Here is an 11745-nt window from a genome sequence, read left to right on the forward strand (position 1 = left end):
TCTCCACCTGGGTCAGGAAAGCAAAATTGTCCCTCTCCTCGCTGGAAGTCCAAAAAAAAGGCGTGAATTTGACTAAGTGCCTAGGAGCATTTCCCTTTAAGAAGGCCGACGTGCTATGGTTCTCCACCCGGGTACGGAAAGCAAAATTAGTCCCTCTCCTCGCTGGAAGTCCAAAAAAAAGGCGTAAATTTGACTAAGTGCCTAGGAGGATGTCCCTTTAAGAAGGCCGACCTGCTATGGTTCTCCACCTGGGTCAGGAAAGCAAAATTGTCCCTCTCCTCGCTGGAAGTCCAAAAAAAAGGCGTGAATTTGACTAAGTGCCTAGGAGGATGTCCCTTTAAGAAGGCCGACCTGCTATGGTTCTCCACCTGGGTACGGAACGCCAAATTAGTCCCTCTCCTCGCTGGAAGTCCAAAAAAAAGGCGTGAATTTGACTAAGTGTCTAGGAGCATTTCCCTTTAAGAAGGCCGACGTGCTATGGTTCTCCACCTGGGTCAGGAAAGCAAAATTGTCCCTCTCCTCGCTGGAAGTCCAAAAAAAAGGCGTGAATTTGACTAAGTGCCTAGGAGCATTTCCCTTTAAGAAGGCCGACGTGCTATGGTTCTCCACCTGGGTCAGGAAAGCAAAATTGTCCCTCTCCTCGCTGGAAGTCCAAAAAAAAGGCGTGAATTTGACTAAGTGCCTAGGAGCATTTCCCTTTAAGAAGGCCGACGTGCTATGGTTCTCCACCTGGGTCAGGAAAGCAAAATTGTCCCTCTCCTCGCTGGAAGTCCAAAAAAAAGGCGTGAATTTGACTAAGTGCCTAGGAGGATGTCCCTTTAAGAAGGCCGACGTGCTATGGTTCTCCACCTGGGTCAGGAAAGCAAAATTGTCCCTCTCCTCGCTGGAAGTCCAAAAAAAAGGCGTGAATTTGACTAAGTGTCTAGGAGGATGTCCCTTTAAGAAGGCCGACCTGCTATGGTCCTCCACCTGGGTCAGGAACGCAAAATTGTCCCTCCCCTCGCTGGAAGTCCAAAAAAAAGGCGTGAATTTGACTAAGTGCCTAGGAGGATGTCCCTTTAAGAAGGCTGACCTGCTATGGTTCTCCACCCGGGTGCGGAAAGCAAAATTAGTCCCTCTCCTCGCTGGAAGTCCAAAAAAAAGGTGTAAATTTGACTAAGTGCCTAGGAGGATGTCCCTTTAAGAAGGCCGACGTGCTATGGTCCTCCACCTGGGTCAGGAACGCAAAATTGTCCCTCTCCTCGCTGGAAGTCCAAAAAAAAGGTGTAAATTTGACTAAGTGCCTAGGAGGATGTCCCTTTAAGAAGGCCGACGTGCTATGGTCCTCCACCTGGGTCAGGAACGCAAAATTGTCCCTCTCCTCGCTGGAAGTCCAAAAAAAAGGTGTAAATTTGACTAAGTGCCTAGGAGGATGTCCCTTTAAGAAGGCCGACGTGCTATGGTCCTCCACCTGGGTCAGGAACGCAAAATTGTCCCTCCCCTCGCTGGAAGTCCAAAAAAAAGGCGGAAATTTGACTAAGTGCCTAGGAGGATGTCCCTTTAAGAAGGCTGACCTGCTATGGTTCTCCACCCGGGTGCGGAAAGCAAAATTAGTCCCTCTCCTCGCTGGAAGTCCAAAAAAAAGGCGTGAATTTGACTAAGTGCCTAGGAGCATTTCCCTTTAAGAAGGCCGACGTGCTATGGTTCTCCACCTGGGTCAGGAAAGCAAAATTGTCCCTCTCCTCGCTGGAAGTCCAAAAAAAAGGCGTGAATTTGACTAAGTGCCTAGGAGCATTTCCCTTTAAGAAGGCCGACGTGCTATGGTTCTCCACCTGGGTCAGGAAAGCAAAATTGTCCCTCTCCTCGCTGGAAGTCCAAAAAAAAGGCGTGAATTTGACTAAGTGCCTAGGAGCATTTCCCTTTAAGAAGGCCGACGTGCTATGGTTCTCCACCTGGGTCAGGAAAGCAAAATTGTCCCTCTCCTCGCTGGAAGTCCAAAAAAAAGGCGTGAATTTGACTAAGTGCCTAGGAGCATTTCCCTTTAAGAAGGCCGACGTGCTATGGTTCTCCACCCGGGTACGGAAAGCAAAATTAGTCCCTCTCCTCGCTGGAAGTCCAAAAAAAAGGCGTAAATTTGACTAAGTGCCTAGGAGGATGTCCCTTTAAGAAGGCTGACCTGCTATGGTTCTCCACCCGGGTGCGGAAAGCAAAATTAGTCCCTCTCCTCGCTGGAAGTCCAAAAAAAAGGCGTAAATTTGACTAAGTGCCTAGGAGGATGTCCCTTAAAGAAGGCCGACGTGCTATGGTTCTCCACCTGGGTCTGGAACGCCAAATTAGTCCCTCTCCTCGCTGGAAGTCCAAAAAAAAGGCGGAAATTTGACTAAGTGCCTAGGAGGATGTCCCTTTAAGAAGGCCGACGTGCTATGGTTCTCCACCCGGGTCCGGAACTCAAAATTAGTCCCTCTCCTAGTTGGAAGTCATCAAAAAAAGGCGGAAATTTGACTAAGTGCCATCATTTTAGAGTACCAGGACTATAGTGGGGGAATTGGAGCCCTCTGGTGGACACTCGCTGCAAATGCACCCTGAATTAAAGACATTATTTCCAGTTCTTTTGGGGCCCTATTTTCAGGCGTAAATTTGACTAAGTGTCTAGGGGCATGTCCCTTTAAGAAGGCCGACCTGCTATGGTTCTCCACCTGGGTCTGGAACGCCAAATTAGTCCCTCTCCTCGCTGGAAGTCCAAAAAAAAGGCGTGAATTTGACTAAGTGCCTAGGAGGATGTCCCTTTAAGAAGGCCGACGTGCTATGGTTCTCCACCTGGGTCAGGAAAGCAAAATTGTCCCTCTCCTCGCTGGAAGTCCAAAAAAAAGGCGTGAATTTGACTAAGTGCCTAGGAGCATTTCCCTTTAAGAAGGCCGACGTGCTATGGTTCTCCACCCGGGTACGGAAAGCAAAATTAGTCCCTCTCCTCGCTGGAAGTCCAAAAAAAAGGCGTAAATTTGACTAAGTGCCTAGGAGGATGTCCCTTTAAGAAGGCCGACCTGCTATGGTTCTCCACCTGGGTCAGGAAAGCAAAATTGTCCCTCTCCTCGCTGGAAGTCCAAAAAAAAGGCGTGAATTTGACTAAGTGCCTAGGAGGATGTCCCTTTAAGAAGGCCGACCTGCTATGGTTCTCCACCTGGGTACGGAACGCCAAATTAGTCCCTCTCCTCGCTGGAAGTCCAAAAAAAAGGCGTGAATTTGACTAAGTGTCTAGGAGCATTTCCCTTTAAGAAGGCCGACGTGCTATGGTTCTCCACCTGGGTCAGGAAAGCAAAATTGTCCCTCTCCTCGCTGGAAGTCCAAAAAAAAGGCGTGAATTTGACTAAGTGCCTAGGAGCATTTCCCTTTAAGAAGGCCGACGTGCTATGGTTCTCCACCTGGGTCAGGAAAGCAAAATTGTCCCTCTCCTCGCTGGAAGTCCAAAAAAAAGGCGTGAATTTGACTAAGTGCCTAGGAGCATTTCCCTTTAAGAAGGCCGACGTGCTATGGTTCTCCACCTGGGTCAGGAAAGCAAAATTGTCCCTCTCCTCGCTGGAAGTCCAAAAAAAAGGCGTGAATTTGACTAAGTGCCTAGGAGGATGTCCCTTTAAGAAGGCCGACGTGCTATGGTTCTCCACCTGGGTCAGGAAAGCAAAATTGTCCCTCTCCTCGCTGGAAGTCCAAAAAAAAGGCGTGAATTTGACTAAGTGTCTAGGAGGATGTCCCTTTAAGAAGGCCGACCTGCTATGGTCCTCCACCTGGGTCAGGAACGCAAAATTGTCCCTCCCCTCGCTGGAAGTCCAAAAAAAAGGCGTGAATTTGACTAAGTGCCTAGGAGGATGTCCCTTTAAGAAGGCTGACCTGCTATGGTTCTCCACCCGGGTGCGGAAAGCAAAATTAGTCCCTCTCCTCGCTGGAAGTCCAAAAAAAAGGTGTAAATTTGACTAAGTGCCTAGGAGGATGTCCCTTTAAGAAGGCCGACGTGCTATGGTCCTCCACCTGGGTCAGGAACGCAAAATTGTCCCTCTCCTCGCTGGAAGTCCAAAAAAAAGGTGTAAATTTGACTAAGTGCCTAGGAGGATGTCCCTTTAAGAAGGCCGACGTGCTATGGTCCTCCACCTGGGTCAGGAACGCAAAATTGTCCCTCTCCTCGCTGGAAGTCCAAAAAAAAGGTGTAAATTTGACTAAGTGCCTAGGAGGATGTCCCTTTAAGAAGGCCGACGTGCTATGGTCCTCCACCTGGGTCAGGAACGCAAAATTGTCCCTCCCCTCGCTGGAAGTCCAAAAAAAAGGCGGAAATTTGACTAAGTGCCTAGGAGGATGTCCCTTTAAGAAGGCTGACCTGCTATGGTTCTCCACCCGGGTGCGGAAAGCAAAATTAGTCCCTCTCCTCGCTGGAAGTCCAAAAAAAAGGCGGAAATTTGACTAAGTGCCTAGGAGGATGTCCCTTTAAGAAGGCCGACGTGCTATGGTTCTCCACCCGGGTCCGGAACTCAAAATTAGTCCCTCTCCTAGTTGGAAGTCATCAAAAAAAGGCGGAAATTTGACTAAGTGCCATCATTTTAGAGTACCAGGACTATAGCTGGGGAATTGGAGCCCTCTGGTGGACACTCGCTGCAAATGCACCCTGAATTAAACACATTATTTCCAGTTCTTTTGGGGCCCTATTTTCAGACGTTGTGGAGCCCTCCAGTGGACTCCCGCCTCCAATGCACCCCCATAATTATAGACATCACCCCCCAAATTAAAGACATTATTTCCAGTTCTTTTGGGGCCCTATTTTCAGCCGGTTTGGCGTATTTCCTTGACGCCGGGGAGTCCTACAGGTGTTCCCGGGGAATGAGAGGCCTTTTGTGGGCCAGAAAGAGTGGGGAACCCTTGGAGCCCCTATTTTCAGACAGTTTGGCTTATTTCGGTGACGCCGGGGCGTCCATCAGGTCTTCCCGGGGAATGAGAGGCCTTTTGTGGCCATATGTCAACAAAAGAGTGGGGAAATGGAGCCCTCCGGTGGACTCCCGCTGCAAATGCACCCCCCAAATTAAATACATTAATTCCAGGCCTTTTGGGGCCCTATATTCAGACGGTGTGGAGCCCTCCAGTGGACTCCCGCCTCCAATGCACCCCCATAATTATAGACATCACCCCCCAAATTAAACACATTATTTCCAGTTCTTTTGGGCCCCTATTTTCAGACGGTTTGGCGTATTTCCTTGACGCCGGGGAGTCCTACAGGTGTTCCCGGGGAATGAGAGGCCTTTTGTGGGCCAGAAAGAGTGGGGAACACTTGGAGCCCCTATTTTCAGACAGTTTGCCGTATTTCGGTGACGCCGGGGCGTCCGTCAGGTCTTCCCGGGGAATGTGAGGCCTTTTGTGGCCATATGTCAACAAAAGAGTGGGGAAATGGAGCCCTCCGGTGGACTCCCGCTGCAAATGCACCCCCCAAATTAAAGACATTAATTCCAGGCCTTTTGGGGCCCTATATTCAGACGGTGTGGAGCCCTCCAGTGGACTCCCGCCTCCAATGCACCCCCATAATTATAGACATCACCCCCCAAATTAAACACATCATTTCCAGTTCTTTTGGGCCCCTATTTTCAGACGGTTTGGCGTATTTCCTTGACGCCGGGGAGTCCTACAGGTGTTCCCGGGGAATGAGAGGCCTTTTGTGGGCCAGAAAGAGTGGGGAACCCTTGGAGCCCCTATTTTCAGACAGTTTGCCGTATTTCGGTGACGCCGGGGCGTCCATCAGGTCTTCCCGGGGAATGTGAGGCCTTTCGTGGGCCATATTTTCAGACAGATTGGCCTGTTTCAGTGACGCCGAGGCGTCCATCAGGTCTTCCCGGGGAGTGTGAGGCCTTTTGGGGCCCTATTTTCAGACAGAAAAAAAAGAAAAGTAACCCTTACACTACAAAGGACAGCGGGGAAACGCCCCCCCAGCAAAGTCACAGGGGAAGTGGGGTAGACAAGTGGAGAGTGTCTGGGGAAAAGTCCACAAAATGATCAAAAATCACACCCAGGTACGAGTGCCACAAGTCCCGCCGCGTCCCACCCGAGTCCGAGGTGCCCCCCGCATGCCCAAAACGCACCCAGCAAAGGCGCACTGTGAGTGGGGAAGAAAAGTTGGAAAAGTGGGCAAAAGTCCGGAAAAATGACCAAAAACCACACCCAGGTTAGAGCCCCACACGTCCTGCAGTCGCACCCGAGTCCTGGGATGCCCAACATGTCCAAAAAAATCAAAAAAAGCCCAAAAAATCAAAAAAATCCCCGGGCCGTATCTTGGACGCCGGCGTACCGCGTTCGGCCCTCGTGCCGTAGTTTGGCGACCGATTGTAAAAATTTGCCGCGACCGGCTAGTTTTTTTCCTTGGAGTAAATAGAGAGTAGATCCAGCAGGAAATATGCACTATAAACAAAGAGAGGGAGTTTGGAGGGGGGCAAAAACGCCCTCTTGGAACTTTTGCAGCAGCACACATCAAACTAGCGGGGAGAAGGCATGCATAGCAAAAGTCCACGAAATGATCAAAAATCACACCCAGGTTCGAGTCCCACAAGTCCCGCCGCGTTCCACCAGGGTTCCGGGGTGCCTACAATGTCCACAACTTACCCAGCAAAGGCGCACTGTGATTGGGAAGAAAAGTAGGGAAAGTGGGCAAAAGTCCCGAATTTGGTCCAAAATCACACCCAGGTTCGAGTCCCACAAGTCCCGCCGCGTTCCACCAGTGTCTCGGGGTGCCTACAATGTCCACAACGCACCCAGCAAAGGCGCACTGTGATTGGGAAGAAAAGTTGGGAAAGTGGGCAAAAGTCCCGAATTTGGTCCAAAATCACACCCAGGTTCGAGTCCCACAAGTCCCGCCGCGTTCCACCAGGGTTCCGGGGTGCCTACAATGTCCACAACTCACCCAGCAAAGGCGCACTGTGATTGGGAAGAAAAGTAGGGAAAGTGGGCAAAAGTCCCGAATTTGGTCCAAAATCACACCCAGGTTCGAGTCCCACAAGTCCCGCCGCGTTCCACCAGTGTCTCGGGGTGCCTACAATGTCCACAACGCACCCAGCAAAGGCGCACTGTGATTGGGAAGAAAAGTTGGGAAAGTGGGCAAAAGTCCCGAATTTGGTCCAAAATCACACCCAGGTTCGAGTCCCACAAGTCCCGCCGCGTTCCACCAGGGTTCCGGGGTGCCTACAATGTCCACAACTTACCCAGCAAAGGCGCACTGTGATTGGGAAGAAAAGTAGGGAAAGTGGGCAAAAGTCCCGAATTTGGTCCAAAATCACACCCAGGTTCGAGTCCCACAAGTCCCGCCGCGTTCCACCAGTGTCTCGGGGTGCCTACAATGTCCACAACGCACCCAGCAAAGGCGCACTGTGATTGGGAAGAAAAGTTGGGAAAGTGGGCAAAAGTCCCGAATTTGGTCCAAAATCACACCCAGGTTCGAGTCCCACAAGTCCCGCCGCGTTCCACCAGTGTTCCGGGGTGCCTGACATGTCCACGACGCACCCAGCAAAGGCGCACTGTGATTGGGAAGAAAAGTAGGGAAAGTGGGCAAAAGTCCCGAATTTGGTCCAAAATCACACCCAGGTTCGAGTCCCACAAGTCCCGCCGCGTTCCACCAGTGTCTCGGGGTGCCTACAATGTCCACAACGCACCCAGCAAAGGCGCACTGTGATTGGGAAGAAAAGTTGGGAAAGTGGGCAAAAGTCCCGAATTTGGTCCAAAATCACACCCAGGTTCGAGTCCCACAAGTCCCGCCGCGTTCCACCAGTGTTCCGGGGTGCCTGACATGTCCACGACGCACCCAGCAAAGGCGCACTGTGATTGGGAAGAAAAGTTGGGAAAGTGGGCAAAAGTCCCGAATTTGGTCCAAAATCACACCCAGGTTCGAGTCCCACAAGTCCCGCCGCGTTCCACCAGGGTTCCGGGGTGCCTACAATGTCCACAACGCACCCAGCAAAGGCGCACTGTGATTGGGAAGAAAAGTTGGGAAAGTGGGCAAAAGTCCCGAATTTGGTCCAAAATCACACCCAGGTTCGAGTCCCACAAGTCCCGCCGCGTTCCACCAGTGTCTCGGGGTGCCTACAATGTCCACAACTTACCCAGCAAAGGCGCACTGTGATTGGGAAGAAAAGTTGGGAAAGTGGGCAAAAGTCCCGAATTTGGTCCAAAATCACACCCAGGTTCGAGTCCCACAAGTCCCGCCGCGTTCCACCAGGGTTCCGGGGTGCCTACAATGTCCACAACGCACCCAGCAAAGGCGCACTGTGATTGGGAAGAAAAGTTGGGAAAGTGGGCAAAAGTCCCGAATTTGGTCCAAAATCACACCCAGGTTCGAGTCCCACAAGTCCCGCCGCGTTCCACCAGGGTTCCGGGGTGCCTACAATGTCCACAACTCACCCAGCAAAGGCGCACTGTGATTGGGAAGAAAAGTTGGGAAAGTGGGCAAAAGTCCCGAATTTGGTCCAAAATCACACCCAGGTTCGAGTCCCACAAGTCCCGCCGCGTTCCACCAGGGTTCCGGGGCGCCTACAATGTCCACAACGCACCCAGCAAAGGCGCACTGTGATTGGGAAGAAAAGTTGGGAAAGTGGGCAAAAGTCCCGAATTTGGTCCAAAATCACACCCAGGTTCGAGTCCCACAAGTCCCGCCGCGTTCCACCAGGGTTGCGGGGTGCCTGACATGTCCACGACGCACCCAGCAAAGGCGCACTGTGATTGGGAAGAAAAGTTGGGAAAGTGGGCAAAAGTCCCGAATTTGGTCCAAAATCACACCCAGGTTCGAGTCCCACAAGTCCCGCCGCGTTCCACCAGTGTCTCGGGGTGCCTACAATGTCCACAACGCACCCAGCAAAGGCGCACTGTGATTGGGAAGAAAAGTTGGGAAAGTGGGCAAAAGTCCCGAATTTGGTCCAAAATTATGCCCGGGTTGGAGTACCACGAGTCCGGCCGCGTTCCACCGGTGTCCCGGGGGTGCCTGGCATGTCCACAACGCACCCAGCAAAGGCGCACTGTGATTGGGAAGAAAAGTTGGGAAAGTGGGCAAAAGTCCCGAATTTGGTCCAAAATCACACCCAGGTTCGAGTCCCACAAGTCCCGCCGCGTTCCACCAGGGTTCCGGGGTGCCTACAATGTCCACGACGCACCCAGCAAAGGCGCACTGTGATTGGGAAGAAAAGTTGGGAAAGTGGGCAAAAGTCCCGAATTTGGTCCAAAATCACACCCAGGTTCGAGTCCCACAAGTCCCGCCGCGTTCCACCAGTGTCTCGGGGTGCCTACAATGTCCACAACGCACCCAGCAAAGGCGCACTGTGATTGGGAAGAAAAGTTGGGAAAGTGGGCAAAAGTCCCGAATTTGGGCCAAAATTATGCCCGGGTTGGAGTACCACGAGTCCGGCCGCGTTCCACCGGTGTCCCGGGGGTGCCTGGCATGTCCACAACGCACCCAGCAAAGGCGCACTGTGATTGGGAAGAAAAGTTGGGAAAGTGGGCAAAAGTCCCGAATTTGATCCAATATTATGCCCGGGTTGGAGTACCACGAGTCCGGCCGCGTTCCACCGGTGTCCCGGGGGTGCCTGCCATGTCCACAACTTACCCAGCAAAGGCGCACTGTGATTCAGAAGAAAAGTTGGGAAAGTGGGGAAAAAAAGGACCGGGAAATATCCAAAATTATGCCCGGGTTGGAGTACCACGAGTCCGGCCGCGTTCCACCGGTGTCCCGGGGGTGCCTGGCACGTCCACAACTTACCCAGCAAAGGCGCACTGTCAGTGGGGAAGACCAAACATGTCTCGGATTTTTTCCAAGTACCTTAACGAGAGAGGCTAAAAAGCACCTGTTTTTACCTTCTCTCGTTGTTGTACTTAGAAAAAAAACGAGAAAAAAAAAAATCTGGGTTTTTTTCTAAGTACCTTAACGAGAGAGGCTAAAAAAACCAATTTTTACCTTCTCTCGTTGTTGTACTTAGAAAAAAAACGAGAAAAAAAATTTTCCCCATTCATTTCAATGGGAGTTCATTTTTTTTTTGGGATTTTTTCTAAGTACCTTAACGAGAGAGGCTTAATTTTTCACCTACTTTTTACCTTCTCTCGATTTTTCGTTTTTTACCTGGTCGACCAAAACACCTCCATCTCGTTACTATGTGCACCATGTCTGACAGGCTGAAATCACAGGGAACGCGTCCGAGTCAAAGTGAGCTATTTTCGGACACAAATATGGTGTTTTTCCCCTCTATCCTCTGGTTCTTTTTTCAAACTGATCTTCCAGCATCTGAGCGACAGGGGCTCATGCAGACACCTGTGTCCGCCCGAGGGGCGCCTTCCCGGACACATATATGGTGCTTCCCCCCTCTTTACCCCGGTCCTTTTTCAAACTGATCTTCCAGCATCTGAGCGACAGGGGCTCATGCAGACACCTGTGTCCGCCCGAGGGGCGCCTTCCCGGACACATATATGGTGCTTCCCCCCTCTTTACCCCGGTCCTTTTTCAAACTGATCTTCCAGCATCTGAGCGACAGGGGCTCATGCAGACACCTGTGTCCGCCCGAGGGGCGCCTTCCCGGACACATATATGGTGCTTCCCCCCTCTTTACCCCGGTCCTTTTTCAAACTGATCTTCCAGCATCTGAGCGACAGGGGCTCATGCAGACACCTGTGTCCGCCCGAGGGGCGCCTTCCCGGACACATATATGGTGCTTCCCCCCTCTTTACCCCGGTCCTTTTTCAAACTGATCTTCCAGCATCTGAGCGACAGGGGCTCATGCAGACACCTGTGTCCGCCCGAGGGGCGCCTTCCCGGACACATATATGGTGCTTTCCCCCTCTTTACCCCGGTCCTTTTTCAAACTGCTCTTCCAGCTTCTGAGCGACAGGGGCTCATGCAGACACCTGTGTCCGCCTAAGGGGCGCTATCTCGGACACATTTTCAACTTTTCCCGCATGAATGAAATCCTGGAACTGATTCCACCCAGGTACTTAGGGCTTCCAGGGCTTGAGCGACAGGGGCTCTGTCCGGAGCGTGTGTCCGCCTAGGGGGCGCTGTCCCGGACACATTTTCAACTTTTCCCGCATGAATGAAATCCTGGAACTGATTCCACCCAGGTACTTAGGGCTTCCAGGGCTTGAGCGACAGGGGCTCTGTCCGGAGCGTGTGTCCGCCTAGGGGGCGCTGTCTCGGACACATTTTCAACTTTTCCCGCATGGATGAAATCCTGGAACTGATTCCACCCAGGTACTTAGGGCTTCCAGGGCTTGAGCGACAGGGGCTCTGTCCGGAGCGTGTGTCCGCCTAGAGGGCGCTGTCTCGGACACATTTTCAACTTTTCCCGCATGGATGAAATCCTGGAACTGATTCCACCCAGGTACTTAGGGCTTCCAGGGCTTGAGCGACAGGGGCTCTGTCCGGAGCGTGTGTCCGCCTAGGGGGCGCTGTCTCGGACACATTTTCAACTTTTCCCGCATGAATGAAATCCTGGAACTGATTCCACCCAGGTACTTAGGGCTTCCAGGGCTTGAGCGACAGGGGCTCTGTCCGGAGCGTGTGTCCGCCTAGAGGGCGCTGTCTCGGACACATTTTCAACTTTTCCCGCATGAATGAAATCCTGGAACTGATTCCACCCAGGTACTTAGGGCTTCCAGGGCTTGAGCGACAGGGGCTCTGTCCGGAGCGTGTGTCCGCCTAGGGGGCGCTGTCTCGGACACATTTTCAACTTTTCCCGCATGGATGAAATCCTGGAACTGATTCCACCCAGGTACTTA

This window comes from Nerophis lumbriciformis, unplaced genomic scaffold (assembly GCF_033978685.3).
Source record: "Nerophis lumbriciformis unplaced genomic scaffold, RoL_Nlum_v2.1 HiC_scaffold_56, whole genome shotgun sequence".
In the NCBI taxonomy this organism is placed as follows: Eukaryota; Metazoa; Chordata; class Actinopteri; order Syngnathiformes; family Syngnathidae; genus Nerophis; species Nerophis lumbriciformis.